The 16,549-nt window shown below is 38.1% G+C and overlaps 1 pseudogene; it reads left to right on the top strand.

The window, feature by feature from the left end:
* Positions 1-1,463: 1,463 nt before the first annotated feature.
* Positions 1,464-13,980, top strand: LOC108708899 (annotated as a pseudogene).
* The last annotated feature ends 2,569 nt before the right edge of the window (positions 13,981-16,549 follow it).

Here is a 16,549-nt window from a genome sequence, read left to right as displayed (position 1 = left end):
TCTAGATGCATTTGAATTAGTACAAATGTATCTTATGTTCTGTTGTGGCTGGGCTCTCTGCCAAAAGCCAATTAAGTTAAAAACTTGGTTTCTTTTTCTGGCTGTTCAGTGCAGAGAAAAACGGGACTTTCCAGTACAAATGAAGAACTGCAGGTTGAGCTATCAAAAAGGGACTGTAACCTCTAAAAATGGGACAGCTGGGAGGTATGCTTGAGGGATGTAGGGCCTATAAATTTGTAGCTGTTAGGCCCTTGTTGACATTTTTACTGAACAAAAAGTCTTCTTCCCATCACTCTACTGAGGAGGATGTGTTAGCCCCAAAGGTAACACATAATGAGCTGTATCACATTAATGCATAGCCACTGGCAAGCAAACATAGGACCAACTCTCCACTTTTCATGCCCAAAGGAGTATTCCTAACCAAGATTCTTTAATTTCACATGGCCCTACTTTGCACAAAAATGCTTTCCTTTTTGGTCAGATTGGGAGAAGAAGATCTGATGGTGGCATGTACTTTTGGCACCCAGGAAAAAATGTGTGAGAACCTCTGACGCAATTAGGAGAATCGAATTCGACCCATTCGATTCTTCCAAAAATTAGTGAAAAATATTATCTTTGTCTTCACATAAAACACTGGACCAAAATTAAAACCGAAGGATAACAGTGGGTGACGGCCAATGTGGTCTAACTCCTCTGTGAAACCCCTGACAATACTGGTCTTCACAACGCTCTTTTGGGGCCCTGGAACGTTCTTCTGCGTAACTTATAAGGAACTAGGGCACATAACAGGACCAGAGGAAACCAAGAACAAAAGATTCATTTCACCCAATCTCTTCTCCTAAATTAGCCCTTGTTTTGCCCCTTGTATGCATAAAAATACTAGGACCCTCGGAGTACAAAGACTAAAAAGAAGAAAATCTAACCTGACCTTAGTTTGCATTAAATAAAAACTTTTTTGGTCAAAATTATCATGCCAAAATTATAAATGGATTCTGAAAAAATAATGGGAGCTGAACAAAAGAGCATTGCGATCAAATAACACAAAAGAAATGTTTGTTTATCTATTTATTGAAGCAGGAGGCGCAAGCAGAGAAAGAAAAGATACTGAGGGCAAAGGCCGCCATTTGGCACATTAGGGCAAGAAAACACTTTGGCTGGTTTCAAAAGTACAAAATAGCCAAAGGCCCAAAAAGCAGCCCAAATCCGTACCTTGGCTAGTTTGTACTTTCTAAACCAGCCTGGACTATAATTTAGTAGCCCAATTTGGCTGGAAAACTGCCACCCTGCCAATAAGGTAAGAAATGTGAAATAAAGTTGCTGCGTTGCAGTTCAGCTTCCACCAGAGGGCGCTCACACACAGGCAATTAAAATCTCAAAGACAGGACTAAATGAACAGAATACAAATATGTTATTATAGCAGCACATAGAAGAGGGGGTGCAGCTGCCCATACAAATGTATAGTGGCTGGATTTGCAGTAGAAATACCATATCTGTTTATTGATCCCCTGACTGGAAGGTCTGTTTGGAAATGATAACACACACAAAGCATGATGAATTGAAGTGCCAATGCCCCCCAAGGATAGTAACGCTGCCTGCGGTTCCTTTAATTCTATAGTCTGCGCCTCAGCCAATAGGAAGCTCCGTCACGTTTCTCCCAGCCTCGCTGCCATGTATCCGAAGCCCTGATTGGTTGGAAGGCATTATTCTGCTACACTGTAACAATTCGCCCTGCAATGCGGAGCGGCGCATAGAGAGAGGCTCTGGGATTGGAGGAAGAGCTGCCGTATTAACCGGTTATCTTATCCGCCCCTAGCAGTTTCAGATTGAGTTACGTCATCTCTACTCGTCGCTCTCACATGGCAGCTATAATTATGCGTCACTGCGATTAGGCGTAGTCGTGACGCTATTCTCGCGTGATGAGACTTGCGGCGTCGGGAGTTTTTGAAAGACAGGGGGAGGAATTTTGCTGTGAATAACTTTGTGGAAAGTAGCGATTTACAACTGTGGATAGTGTTAGGAAAAGTAGAACTGGTGGGCACTGTGTATTTAAATCGTGTGGATTAGAGGGTGATATTTGAAATCCTCCGCATGCCCCCGACCTAATCGCTATTCGGCTCTGCGGGGTTGAAAACTGGGAAAACTAACTGTATAGCGCAGTTGCCAGGTTGGCTGTTTTCCAGGCAAATTGGGCTACTAATTTAAAGCCCAGGCGGATTTTGAAAGTACAAACTAACCATGGTACACATTAGGGTACTTTTTGGGCCTTTGGGAACCAGCCAAAGTTTTTCTTGCCCTAAAGCTGGCCATAGATGCAAAAGTCCGATCGTACGAATCATCGTACGATCGGACTTTCCCATCTCCCGACCCGCCACTAACCATTCAGATCAAAGTCTTACCAGTCAGATTAGTTTTAGAACAGATCAGCAATGTTCTGCCCCTGACAGCAATCGTACGATATCTATGTCCAACCAAAGCTAGTGACAGTCTCCCACTGAAAATCGTACGATCGGCAATACACGCAGAGATATTATCGGCAGCCGACAGAAATTTTCTAACCTGTCCAATCGACCAAACGACCGATCTCCGCCGGACGAAAAATGTCGGGACTCTCCACACACGGTTCGAAAATCGTACGAATCCTCGATTCGTACGATCAGATCTTTGCGTCTATGGCCAGCTTAATGTGCCAAGCCTGCCTGCTTCTCCCAATGCATGTTGGGTAATGTGGTGTTTGTATAACAATTTGCCATCTGCCAAGTTGAATGTAAGACTACAATACCCAGCATGCAATGGGACTGACTTATGTAGAAAAAACTACACATATTGTGCTATTTTGGGCTACTTTTGAAGTGCCTCTTGGCTAGTTTTGGGCTGGTTTTGTAGCCGACTTTGGCTGTTTTTGAAAATTAGACCTGACAACCCTGCTGTATAGAAAGTATCTTTCCCTTCCGATGAGAATCCTGCACATCCGGACTCAGAATTAAAATGACTTGCCCCCATCTTCACAGTTTATTGTATTTTAAAGAAACCTTGCCATAATTATATTCATACTTCATTACTTATGTTGGCGTGTGCCTTTGTGATTTTATTTTTATATTCTAATATGTATCTTCCTTTTCAGATTCCTAGGCATGTTTCAGATAGGTTTCCTTTGTGATTGACAATGAACATCAGCTCATCTGATGGAGCGAATGTGGAAGACGGCAACGTGGCTGACAATGGACCAACCAAAGTGGCAGAATCTATAGCCATAATAATCATTGACATTCTCATTTGCCTAGGAAATTTAGTCATCGTGGTCACCTTATACAAAAAGTCTTACTTGCTATCACTTAGCAACAAGTTTGTCTTCAGTTTAACCCTTTCCAACCTGCTTCTGTCGATGCTTGTTCTGCCTTTTGTTGTCATCAGCTCAATACTGCGGGAATGGATTTTTGGAGTGGTTTGGTGCAACTTTTCTGCACTACTTTATATGCTCATTAGCTCTGCCAGCATGCTCACCCTAGGCATTATAGCAATAGACCGGTAAGTTTTTTTTTTCTTTTAGAACAAATTGACATATACTGGATAAATGGATTATTGGCAACAGACAGGAAAATTATATATTTTAGTTTACATAATATTAAATTATTTCCTATTATGTAACAATTTTCTCAGACATAGAAGATTTTTATTCCATTATTGCCACCATGCTAAGTTTCATTCCTATTTATTCTGTTTAACAGAGTGCAGTATGTGTCGTTTTGTCTGCCAGCATGTATTTAACAGAGTGCAGTATGTGTCGTTTTGTCTGCCAGCATGTAGTAGCCTTGACTTCAATGCTGCACCAACTTCTAAGTGTGCAAACAGTACAGGTTTTGGGATATATTACACCCTGTGTGCCAGTCCCCTTAAGCTTGTCATACATTTGCAGTTTTAGTCAGAGTGTTTGGCTTATTTCAGCCATATTGGACAACTATCTGGGTAGGTTGGCAGTTCTGTGATCCTGTCGGAGAATATGTTTTGTTTGAAAATAATATCTGCCAGTGCACCATGTTGCATGTGCATGCTGTTTCTAGAGATGCCCTTTCTACAGTTTTTAGCATTCAGACTGCCAGCCAAAACGAATGGGACAGCTAAAGGTAGCCATGTTTGTGTATAAGGGGAGCAGATCAGTAGGATAATAAAATGGTTTCTGTTAGGGCATTGGCACATGCAGGCACTTTCCTGCCCACGTATATTGCAGTTCAATTTCAGGGGGACAAATTGCTTAAATTTGCCTCCACTAAGGCCCCTAAGGGAATTGGTGAGAGAAACATAGTATTATTTATTATATTTTAAAAGTGTAATTTTAGGCAGTTATCCATGTTGGTATGAGAACTGTTAAGGCAGGAACAGATACATAATTTCTTTTCAAGAGTACGATACAGCTTTAAAAGAATACTTTTTACTTCTTTTATCCCCACCATCAGATCAGTTGGATTGCTGCTCAGATTTATTGTTTTTTTTTGTTTGTTTTTAAGGTACTATGCAGTTCTTTATCCTATGGTGTATCCTATGAAGATCACTGGAAACAGAGCAGTACTTGCCTACGTGTATGTTTGGCTTCATTCTCTGATAGGATGCCTTCCTCCTCTTTTTGGATGGTCCACCTTAGAGTTTGATCACTTCAAGTGGATGTGTGTTGCAGCATGGCACAAAGAGTCAGGATACACTGCTTTTTGGCAGATATGGTGCGCTTTGTTGCCTTTCATAGTAATGATGATTTGCTATGGATTCATATTTCGTGTAGCAAGGATAAAAGCACGGAAGATTCATTGTGGGACAGTTATAATTGTTCAGGAGGCTTCACAAAAGAACGGGGGAAAATATTCCAGTACATCCACATCCTCGTCAGGAAGCAGAAAAAATGCATTTTCTGGTATTGTTTATTCAGCTAACCAATGCAAGGCATTAATAACTATAATGGTTGTTATTGGTGCTTTTGTTCTTACCTGGGGGGCCTTATATGATTGTTATAAGCACCGAGGCCTTAAAGGGGAAAAACTGTGTTTCTCCAGTAATGGAGACTTTAGCCACATGGCTATCCTTTACGAGTGCAATTTGCCATCCATTGATTTATGGACTGTGGAACAAAACTGTACGAAGGGAACTTCTTGGCATGTGCTTTGGGAACCGGTACAGAGACCCATTTCATCAGCAACACAGAACATCGAGAATGTTCAGCATCTCAAACAGAATAACAGGTAACACATGGTATATCAAATGTTTGCAATATGATTGTATTTCTTATAAAAGTTAAATGGGCTTAACATACAGTCATATGAAAAAGTTTGGGAACCCTACTCAAAAAAGTAGGGAGTAGTGGAGTAGTATTCAGTTTTATGGAATTAAATCAAATGTGAAAAACTGTCTGTGCAAAAATGTGGGTACCCCCTTAATTTTGCTAATTTGAATGCATGTAACTGCTCAATACTGATTACTGGCAACACCAATTTGGTTGGATTAGCCTGTTAAGCCGTGAACTTCATAGGCAAGTGTGTCCAATCATGAGAAAAGGTATTTAAGGTGGCCAATTACAAGTTGTGCTTCTGTTTGACTCTCCTCTGAAGAGTGACAGCATGGGATCCTCAAAGCAACTCTCAAAAGATCTGAAAACAAAGATTGTTCAGTATCATGGTTTAGGGGAAGGCTACAAAAAGCCATCTCAGAGGTTTAAACTGTCAGTTTCAACTGTAAGTAATGTAATCAGGAAATGGAAGGCCCCAGGCACAGTTGCTGTAAACCCCAGGTCTGGCAAGCCAAGAAAAATAAAGAAGCGGCATATGCGGAGGATTGTGAGTGGTAACAGACAACCCAAAGATCACCTCAAAAGACCTGCAAGAACATCTTGCTGCAGATGGTGTATCTGTACATCGTTCTACAATTCAGCGCAATTTGCACAAAGAACATCTGTATGGCAGGGTGATGAGAAAGAAGCCCTTTCTGCACTCACACCACAAACAGTCGCTTGTTGTATGCAAAAGCTCATTTAGACAAGCCACAGTAATTTTGGAACAAAGTGCTTTGGACTTTTGAGTTATTTGGTCATAACAAAAATGGCTTTGCATGGCGGAAGAAGAACACCGCATTCCAAGAAAAACACCTACTGTGAAATTTGGTGGAGGTTCCATCATGCTGTGGGGCTGTGTGGCTAGTTCGGGGACTGAGACCCTTGTTAAAGTCGAGGGTGGGATGAATTCAACCCAATATCAACAAATTCTTCAGGATAACAAGCATCAGTCACAAAGTTGAAGTTACGCAGGGGTTGGATATTCCAATAAGACAATGACCCTAAACACAATACAAATCTACAAAGGCATTTATGCAGAGGGAGAAGTACAATATTCTGGAATGACAGTCACAGTCCCCCGACTTGAACATCATGGAAAATCTATGGGATGATTTGAAGCAGGCTTTCTATGCTTGGCAGCCATCAAATTTAACTGAACTGGAGATATTTTGTATGGACGAATGGTCGAAAATACCGCCATCCAGAATCCAGACACTCATCAAAGTCTATAGGAGGTCGTCTAGAGGCTGTTGCATTTGAAAAAGGAGGCTCCACTAAGTATAGATGTAATATCTCTGTTGGGGTGCCTAAATTTATGCACCTGTCTAATTTTGTTATGATGCATATTTTCTGTTAATCCAATAAACTTTGTCACTGCTGAAATACTACTGTTTCCATAAGGCATGTTATATATTAAAAGGAAGTTGCTCAGCTAATGATAAACAAAACTCCAAAGAATTAAGAGGGGTTCCCAAACTTTTTGTCTGTATATATGGGTTAAGCATATATATATATATATATATATATATATATATATATATATATATATATATATATATATATATATATATATATATATATATATATATATATATATTGCAAAATGACTCGGGGGGGGGGGGTTACCAATTCTGCCTGGCATTGTTAAGAGACCCATCTGCAGTTCATATGTTCTCTCTGTTTCTATGTGGTTTTCCTCTTAAGTCATTGCTCTCTGACTTCTTAGAGAGGGAAAACCAACCACAACTTGCAAAGTTGCCAAACCTCCTTTGCAAGCTGTGTCTGTTTACTTTTAAAGCTCCGCAAGTAACTCAATAATGTATTCATCTGCTTACATAAATAAGAGGGAGGTATGCATATAATGCATATATATTTGAAACAGGCTACTTGTTGGCACAGTTTAGTGTAGGTGTACTTTTTCTGGAACCCTCCTCATTTGCTACAGTTTTAAGTCTGCTTTTCCCTTCTGATGCATTTTTGTACTAATTAATTTCCCTTCTCTACTGTTTCATGTTTTAGTCTTTTTTTGTCATCCTTCTTTAAGCATATATTTCTCTGTTATTTTTAGTCCAATTCCCTTGATTTTCTCTTTTTCTCCCTACTCTCTCTACTTAATGAGAAAAATTACCCATTTTGATATCCGCTTTTTTTGTTTTTACACAGGCATACCCGATTACAACATGTTTAAAGAAAATCATGATATATTCTGTCTGTGCATTTGCCAGTCCCCCACCCTCCATCTGTAGAATGATGCAACCAATACCGTGTCTTGTTTTGCTGTAAAGCAGTGTATTCTGTATTGGCTTGGCAGATTATCTCTGCATCACCCACTATTTAAAGCAGACGGAGATAAAGTACCAGAATTTATCACTTTACAGTGGAACAAAGTGAGGGGCTTGCATTACACTGTCGGCATATGGGATCTTGGGAAATAGCTAATTGGAGTTATGGTTTCCTTCAATCTGTGGAATCTGGTATGTTTGTGTAAACAAAAAAAAATTATATTTGGAAGTTCAGATACTGTTTATGTATATTTTCTACATAAACCCAATCGAATGAGCTCATGTCAAAAAGTGGTGTATCGGCTACCATACAAGGGGACATTTAGTTTATTGTCCCATTTTTACTGTCTTTTTTCAGGCCAACAGCCTGAACTATTAGAAAAGCAGGAAGTGAAGTGGAGCTACTGATACATCATGCAGTTTTTAACATGGTGCATCAGCAGGTGAAATATTTAGACCTGTCCGATCAACCGTTACCCATGCTATTGGATAGATATCGGAAGTGGTTGTCCGACCAGAATGCGTGTTTAGTAGTGAATTTCATAATGGACTTCATTTAGTCTGTTATTCAGTATACTTATGGCCAGCTTTACAAGGGAATGCACCCACCAACATAAAAGTCTAATGTCATTGATATATACGTGACCAACTGTCATGGATGCTTCTTTTTTACCAATAGGTTTTATCATACAATTTCTTAAAGGAAAACTATACCCCTCAATGTCGGTTTCAATAAAAAGATATTGCATAAAACAGCTCATATGTAAAAACCTGCTTCATGTAAATAAACCATTTTCATAGTAATATTCTTTTTTATTAGTATGTGCCATTGGGTGATCATAAATAGAAAATTGCCATTTTAAAAAATAAAGACAGCCCCCTGGGATCGTATGATTCACGGTTCACACAAACATACCTGTACATGTTAGGTCAAATGAGACAATTAACAGACAGAGTACTGTCTTTTGCTTCAACACTTCTTCCTTCGTTACAGTTAGAGCTGCAGTATTTCTGGTCAGGTGAGCTCTGAGGCAGCACAGAGACCATCACAAAATGGTGGTTCAAAGCACGAGATGTAAAAGGGCAATATTTACTTAAATATATACTCAAGTTTGATAAGATTTTTTTAATATCACACTTAATTTGATATAAATTTGAAAAAATAATCTTTTGCTCAAGTATTCAAGTACTCATAGTTTTCCTTTTAACCTTTTGCAATATAAATGGCTTATTTATGTGTTACTCGAAAAAAATACTTTTTTCCTGCCTCAAACATCTCGGCTATACACTTGTTAAGCAGTGTATTGCAATTTGTTAACTCGTTCTGAAAACAGGCAGTTCTAGAAGGTGAAAAATGTGGGCATGAATAAAGTGCCCAGCAAAACAGATTAATTGTTTAGGGGCATATTTATTAATTATCGCGCTGGGGAGTTCAGAATGATTCTTAACAGTTCAGGAAAGTCAGGAAAGTGTTAAGCAGATAGATGTCAGTTTCTCTGAATGGATATGTGTTTGACTCCTTTGAGCAGTCAAAAACATTTATTTTAAACTGATGTTATTGCTCCACAATGCAAATCACACAGGCGACAATTCCCTTCCAGCAGGTTAGCCCTTTCAATTTAAAAATGTAATTGTGAACAGATTTATCAGGGGCAACTGTTACCTCTGAATATATAATCATGAAATTGCTTTGCAAGTATCTTCACTGTAGTTTATATAGGGTATAGGGTGTTTATATACAGCTTAAAGGAAGACATATCCTAGCATTACTGACTCTCAAAACTCATCATTGCTTTGTGCAGAATGTAAGGAGTGATTAGTTGAGCATGTTTTAACTTTTATCAGTTTTTCAAGCATATGGTTGCTAATGTATTCTCCTATGTTGCCCACTAGATCTTGGATTATCACCTCATCTCACTGCTCTTATGGCACGTGGTACAGAATCTGAACATCAAAGCACAACTACAAATACTGGGTTCAGCTGTTCAGCTGAGTCAGGTAAGTCCCCCCCCCCCAAAGCATGCAATAAGTAGAGTCTGTCTCGGCTATCTTAATAGAAAAATCAATAGTGTCTCTGCTGCACCTAGCAGTATTCAGTTCCCTGTGTGTTCCTTAATCCTAGTATTTACAGGATGCTTCCTTTTTCATAAATAAAGTAGGCAACATTGGCATTTCAAAACCTAATGTGACTTTAACAAATTCAGTCTTATCTCTGTACTTTTTTTGTGGATGATTGTATTTACTTATCTGACACTCCAGGGCGGTGCTCCTATTAGCAGAAAACTGCACCGGCCCAGGATTCTTCCAGTGAACACCAAGTAGCGATCCTCTTACTGCTCTTCCTTATTATCGCGGCTGCGCATGCGCAGTGGAGTGAAGAGCTGAACGAAAAAGCCAGCTATGTCATTCTACTGCGCATGCGTCTGCCCTAGGAAATATGAACGAAGAAGTGAAGAAGACGATTGCTCTGTGTCAGAACCCTGGGTTGGGGCAATGTTCTACTTATGAGAGCACCAGCCCGGGTGTCAGGTAAGTAAATAAACCAATTTAACTTTCAAGTTAAAATTACTTTCCTTCACCTCTAAGGGGACCATCCTTTCTGTTTGCAAAAAGGTGGTGTATTTTATTCTCTGCCATACACAGATCTCTAAATTGGCCAAATCAACAGATACCATTTAAGGGAATATTCACAGTGTGTGACAGATTCTAGTCTTGGGAACCCAACTACAGATATATATATATATTTATAAATTAAGTAAAAGTTTTCTTTTTATCCTATAAATTTATTTTTAGGTACTGATGTCATGCTGCTTGATGATACCAGCTCAGATGCAACCGCACATCCTAGACTAATTTATTCTCGAAGAAAAAGTTCAGTGACATTTGAAGATGAGGTGGAGCAAAAAAATGGTAAATATTAAATTTTCTGATAGATGAGAAATTGCTTTTTTTTAAAGGATAAAGTAAGCCTTTTAACATTTTAAATCCCTAAAAATACAGTCCCCAAAATGACATATATCTCTCCCTACACTGAGCCTGGCATCTTTACTAAGGCCGAAGCTAGAATAAGTAACATCTAGGGGCAGATTTACTAAGGGTCGAATATCGAGGGTTAATTAACCCTCGATATTCGACAAGGAACTAAAATCGTTCGACTTCGAATATCGAAGTCAAACGATTTAGCGCAAATCCTGCGATCGAACGATCGAAGGATTATTCGTTCGATCGAACGATTAAATCCTTCGAATCGAACGATTCGAAGGATTTTAATCCAACGATCGAAGGAATATCCTTCGATCAAAAAAACGCAGGCAAGCCTATGGGGACCTTCCCCATAGGCTAACATTGAGTTCGGTAGCTTTTAGCTGCCGAACTAGGGGGTCGAAGTTTTTCTTAAAGAGACAGTACTTCGATTATCGAATGGTCGAATAGTCGAACGATTTTTAGTTCGAATCGTTCGATTCGAAGTAGTAGTCGAAGGTCGAACTAGCCCATTCGATGGTCGAAGTAGCCAAAAAAACACTTCGAAATTCGAAGTTTTTTTAATTCGAATCCTTCACTCGAGCTTTGTAAATGTGCCCCCTAGTGTGAAGATAGAGACTTCCTCTATCTAGATCAGGGGTCCCCAACCTTTTTTACCCGTGAGCCACACTCAAGTTTAAAATAATGTTGGAGAGCAACATAAGCATGTAAAAAGTCCCTGGGGTGCTAAATAAAGGCTGTGATTGGGTATTGGCAGCTCCTATGTGGACTTGCAGCCAACAGGGGGCTCTGTTTGGCAAGAATTCAAAAATAAGCACCTGCTTGGAGGCCACTGGGAGCAACATCCAAGGGGTCGGAGAGCGACATGTTGCTCACGAGCCACTAGTTAGGGATCACTGATCTAGATGGAACTCCTTTTAGGATAATGAGCCTTCCTTCTCTTTGAAAAGGAAGTCGGTCAAAGAGCTGTCTATGGAATCTGCTATCCAGAATGTTCGGGACCTTGGATTTTCTGGATAAGGGCTTACTGTAATTTGGATCTCCTTACCTTAAATCTTCTTGATTAAACCAACTATAATTGTTTTTCCTACATTAAGGGGCAGATTTACTATGGGTCGAATATCGAGGGTTAATTAACCCTTGATATTCGACTGGGAACTAAAATCGTTCGACTTCGAATATCGAAGTCGAACGATTTTGCGCAAATCCTGCGATCGATCGATCGAAGGATTTTTCGTTCGATCGAACGATTAAATCCTTCGAATCGAACGATTTGAAGGATTTTAATCCAACGATCGAAGGAAAATCCTTCGATCAAAAAATCACAGGCAAGCCTATGGGGACCTTCCCCATAGGCTAACATTGACTTCTGTAGGTTTTATCTACCGAAGTAGGTGGTCGAAGTATTTTTTAAAGAGACAGTACTTCGATTATCGAATGGTCGAATAGTCGAACGATTTTTACTTCGAATCGTTCGAATTCGATCGAATTTAACCAATTCGATGGTCGAAGTACCCAAAAAATACTTCAAAATTCGAATTTTTTTACATTCGAATTCTTCACTCGAATTTTGTAAATCTGCCCCTAAGGGTTAATTATATCTGAGTTGGGATCATATATTTGTATATTATTAATATAATTTATGTACTAATGTATGTATAAAGGGCCAACATATTTAGCAGAGTTGTACAATAAATAGGTGTATACATTAAACATACAGATTTAGATATTAAAACAACCAATAACTAATAAAAGAGGTAAAGAGGGCCCTGCCCAAAATTTCTTTTACATTACTTTTCTTTTAAACATTGTTTTATATAATGTATATAATTTTATAATTATACCTCCCCCCCAGATGCCAAAACAATTCCCACCCAACATATTTCACCCAATGCATCCCTGGAATCGTATGCATTCAGCTTGGCCAAAGCAATTGAAATGGATGCCAAAATCAGTTTATTTGGAGAAGACGTTTTGAGTTTTCCATCTGCTGTTCAAGCTGCGCCAGGAAATTCTGGCACGAACAGAAACAGAATCAGTGTTATTCAAAAACAGAAAGTCCAGCTTCAGAGCATCGAAGAAGGAAACATTGAAAGCAGCAAATGTGATATATTGTGGGCCACATAACATTGTATTGACTTTTACCAAACATTAGGTACAAATGCCTTGTAACCTTGAATCATTTCCGTATAGTGGTAAAGTACTACAGACTAAACCACTTTCTATAGGAAAATGTATTAAAAGTACACGGGTTTTGCTCAGTGCTTACATTATTATTATAATTATAGTGCTAGCATTTATTGGCCACCTGTTTAAAAGCAGACCTCTCATTGGTTGCTATGTTGCACCTGTCCAAAATTTCTGCTTCTTATTACCTATGGGGGATTCTGAGCACAATATAATTAATCAATAGAAGAATATTGATGTTATTAAATAGGAAATGACAAAACATATAAGCCCTCTATGATGGGCTATGTTTGACACGTCATGGAGAAATAAATACGTGGATAAAACCAGGAAAATTGTTTAAAGTGTTGCTATTTACTCCATTTTAAACTGTTTGATAATATACTGTAAACCGATTTGGAATTATTATTAAAGCTATTTAGTGTTAATTCCCATTCCCCTCCCTAGCGGCAGCAGATACTCCAGTTAAAGAGCTCTTGACTTTATTTCAAATAAAACCCTGGACAGAATTCCTGATAGGTCCACTATATCTTCATTTTCATTCTCCCATATGGATATATATATAATTCCCCATTTTATTGTATTTGCTCCAAATTCTATAAAGGAACTACTGGCACACCCTGCCTGTTTTAGCTTTTCCTATGCACCTTTGTTTCTTGGTTGCTCTGGCCACAGAATTCCTTCGTCTGGGTTCCTGTTCTAATCCCAGTACAAGAAGAGTGTGCAGAGTGATACTATATATATTTGTGCCAACAAATATATTCCCCTACACTAAGCTTAATACTACTAATTGGCAGATAGATTCTTTGTACTGCCTCTGTTTTAAACCAGGTATTCACTTGGTCACACACAAAACTAGACTGTCTTGTTATCTAGATTTTATTTACAGCTATAGCACTTCCTTTTAATCCTTCAGAATACTCATGTAAGTCTGTTGTATTTTTAAGTATTCAGCCAATCCAGTATTTATTGAGCACTGCCTGCAATACTTGGGAATTCATTAGAAAATTTACTCCAGCACCATTTATTCAAGCAAACAAAAACACATGCCAGCTTGATTTTAACTGTAGCTTAAACAGAAAAACAACATGATTTGGAGCACTGTGCCTTAAAGTGGTGGTTCACATTTAAGTTAACTTTTAATATGTTACAGAATGACTAATTCTAAGCTTCTTATTTCTTAGATAGTCTTCTGACTCTTTCCAGATTTCAAATGGGGGTCCCTGACCCCATCTCTGCAAGGCTACAAAAGTATTGTTATTGCTACTTATTATTACTTATTTAGGCCTCTCCTATTCATATGCCAGTCTTATTCAAATAAATGCATGGTTGCTAGGATAATTTAGACTTTAGCAACCAGATTGCAAACTGAAAATTGCAAACTGAAGAGCTGCTGAATAAAAAGCTAAATAACTCAGAAAGCACAAATAATATAAAATGAAAACCAACTGCAAATTGTCTCAGAATATTACTTTTTACATCATACTAACAGTTAACTCAAATATGAACAACCCATAAAATTCTAGGTATCCCCAATAATTGAAAATGTTTCACTGTACTGTGCACTGATGACTTCTGATTGAATTCCCAGCTGTGTGTTTTGAACCATTTTTTCTACAGATATGCAAATGTTTATTTTTTGTTTGTTTCTTTGTTTTTATTCAACTACATTTTGCGAGTTATTTTATAATGTATGAATGAAAAAGCTTGTTTGTAAATATGTACTCTTTTTGTAGAATGGTTTATTGGAACTTAATGATCATGTCATTAAGACAATCATAAACATCATATCTATGTATTCCAGCATGATTTTGGTCTTGGCTTTAAAGGGGGTTATTTATTAAAGTCAATGCAAAAAACACAAGGTTTTTTTTACTTTAAATCCAGATTTTTTTAGCAAAAAAACAAAACAAATGTTTCTGAATTTATTATACCCCAAGGATGGAAAAAGTCAGAATCCGAAAATCTGGCATCTCAGACCTGCAGAGGTTGCATATAAGTCAATGGGAGAAGTCCCGAAGATATCCTGATCTGCGCTGGGTTTCTTGCAAAAATTAGAAGATTTCTTGGTTTTTGGGCAAAAATCCCCAAATTTGTTCAAGTGGAAAATCCTAAAAATTCATACGATTTGAATTTACGGGCGTTTTTTTCCAGTTTTTTCACTAACAGGAAATTTTCGGGAAAATGTATAATCCGTCCAAATCCGCACGGGTTATTTCCCCTTATTTATCAAATAAAGGTAAATAACCTGTGCGGATTTGGACAGATTATATTTCAGAAAATAATAAGATTAATTCAGATTTTGATAAATAACCCCCTTAGTCTTCAATAAAGCAAAAGCAATTCTTCTGCAAGGGGTTCTTTCTGTGTGCAAGTGTGCTTTTTTAACTTTTATACTTTTATAACTTCAAGGTTTTTTATATTGTATAAATTTGAATGGTACTTTTGTAAATAAGTTTTGTAGAACTGCTTTTTTTTTTTTTCATTTATTGTGGATTAAACTTTGAACACTTAGTGGCAGATTTACAAATTTCGAGTGAAGAATTCGAATGTAAAAAACTTCGAATTTCGAAGTATTTTTTGGGTACTTCGACCATCGAATTGGTTAAATTCGATCGAATTCGAACGATTCGAAGTAAAAATCGTTCGACCATTCGATAATCGAAGTACTGTCTCTTTAAAAAATACTTCGACCACCTACTTCGGTAGATAAAACCTACCGAAGTCAATGTTAGCCTATGGGGAAGGTCCCCATAGGCTTGCCTGTGATTTTTTGATCGAAGGATTTTCCTTCGATCGTTGGATTAAAATCCTTCGAATCGTTCGATTCGAAGGATTTAATCGTTCGATCAAACGAAAAATCCTTCGATCGATCGATCGCAGGATTTGCGCAAAATCGTTCGACTTCGATATTCGAAGTCGAACAATTTTAGTTCCCAGTCGAATATCGAGGGTTAATTAACCCTCGATATTCGACTCTTGATGAATCGGCCCCCAAATGTGTTAATTAACTTAAAACATTCAGGTGCCTAAAGGATGTATAGTAAGTCACAACAGGCAGCAGTGAATCTATAGTAAACGTTAGACAGGTCAGACAGAAACCTGTTATCCAGAAAGTTCTGAATTTTTCAAAATTATTTCCTTTTTCTCTGTAATAATAAAACAGTACCTTGTACTTGATCCCAACTAAGATATACTTAATCCTTATTGGAGGCAAAACAGTCCTGTTGGGTTTACTTTAATGTTTAAATGATTTTTAGTAGAATCAAAGTATGGTGATCCAAATTACAGAAAGATACATTATCTGTAAAACCCCTAGGGGTAAATTTATCAAAGAGTGAAGTTCCGCCACTAGAGTGAAATTCCTCAGCTCTCAATTCATTTCTATTGGATTTTGAAAGGCGTATTTATCAATGGGTGAAAGTGAAAGTTCACCCTTTGATAAATACGCCTATAAAAATCCCATAGAAATGAATGGAGAGTGGCGGAATTTCACTCTAGTGGCGGAACTTCACTATTAACTTCATTCTTTGATAAATTTACCCCCTTGTCTCAAGCATTCTGGATAACCGGTCCCATACTTGGACCTGAAACACGATGAGTGCCTCAAATCATTACTATGGTGTCTGCTTCTCACCATGGCTAGAATAAATAGGGGAGCACAGCCCCATATAGTTAATTATCATTAAAGGAACAGTAACACCAAGAAATGAAAGTGTTTTAAAGTAATGAAAATATCATGTACTGTTGCTCTGCACTGGTAAAAATGATGTGTTTGCTTCAGAAA

The sequence above is a fragment of the Xenopus laevis genome, chromosome 2S, assembly GCF_017654675.1.
Source record: "Xenopus laevis strain J_2021 chromosome 2S, Xenopus_laevis_v10.1, whole genome shotgun sequence".
Lineage (NCBI taxonomy): Eukaryota > Metazoa > Chordata > Amphibia > Anura > Pipidae > Xenopus > Xenopus laevis.
The sequence above is the reverse complement of the archived record's forward strand: the minus strand, read 5'-3'. Positions and strand labels throughout refer to the sequence as shown.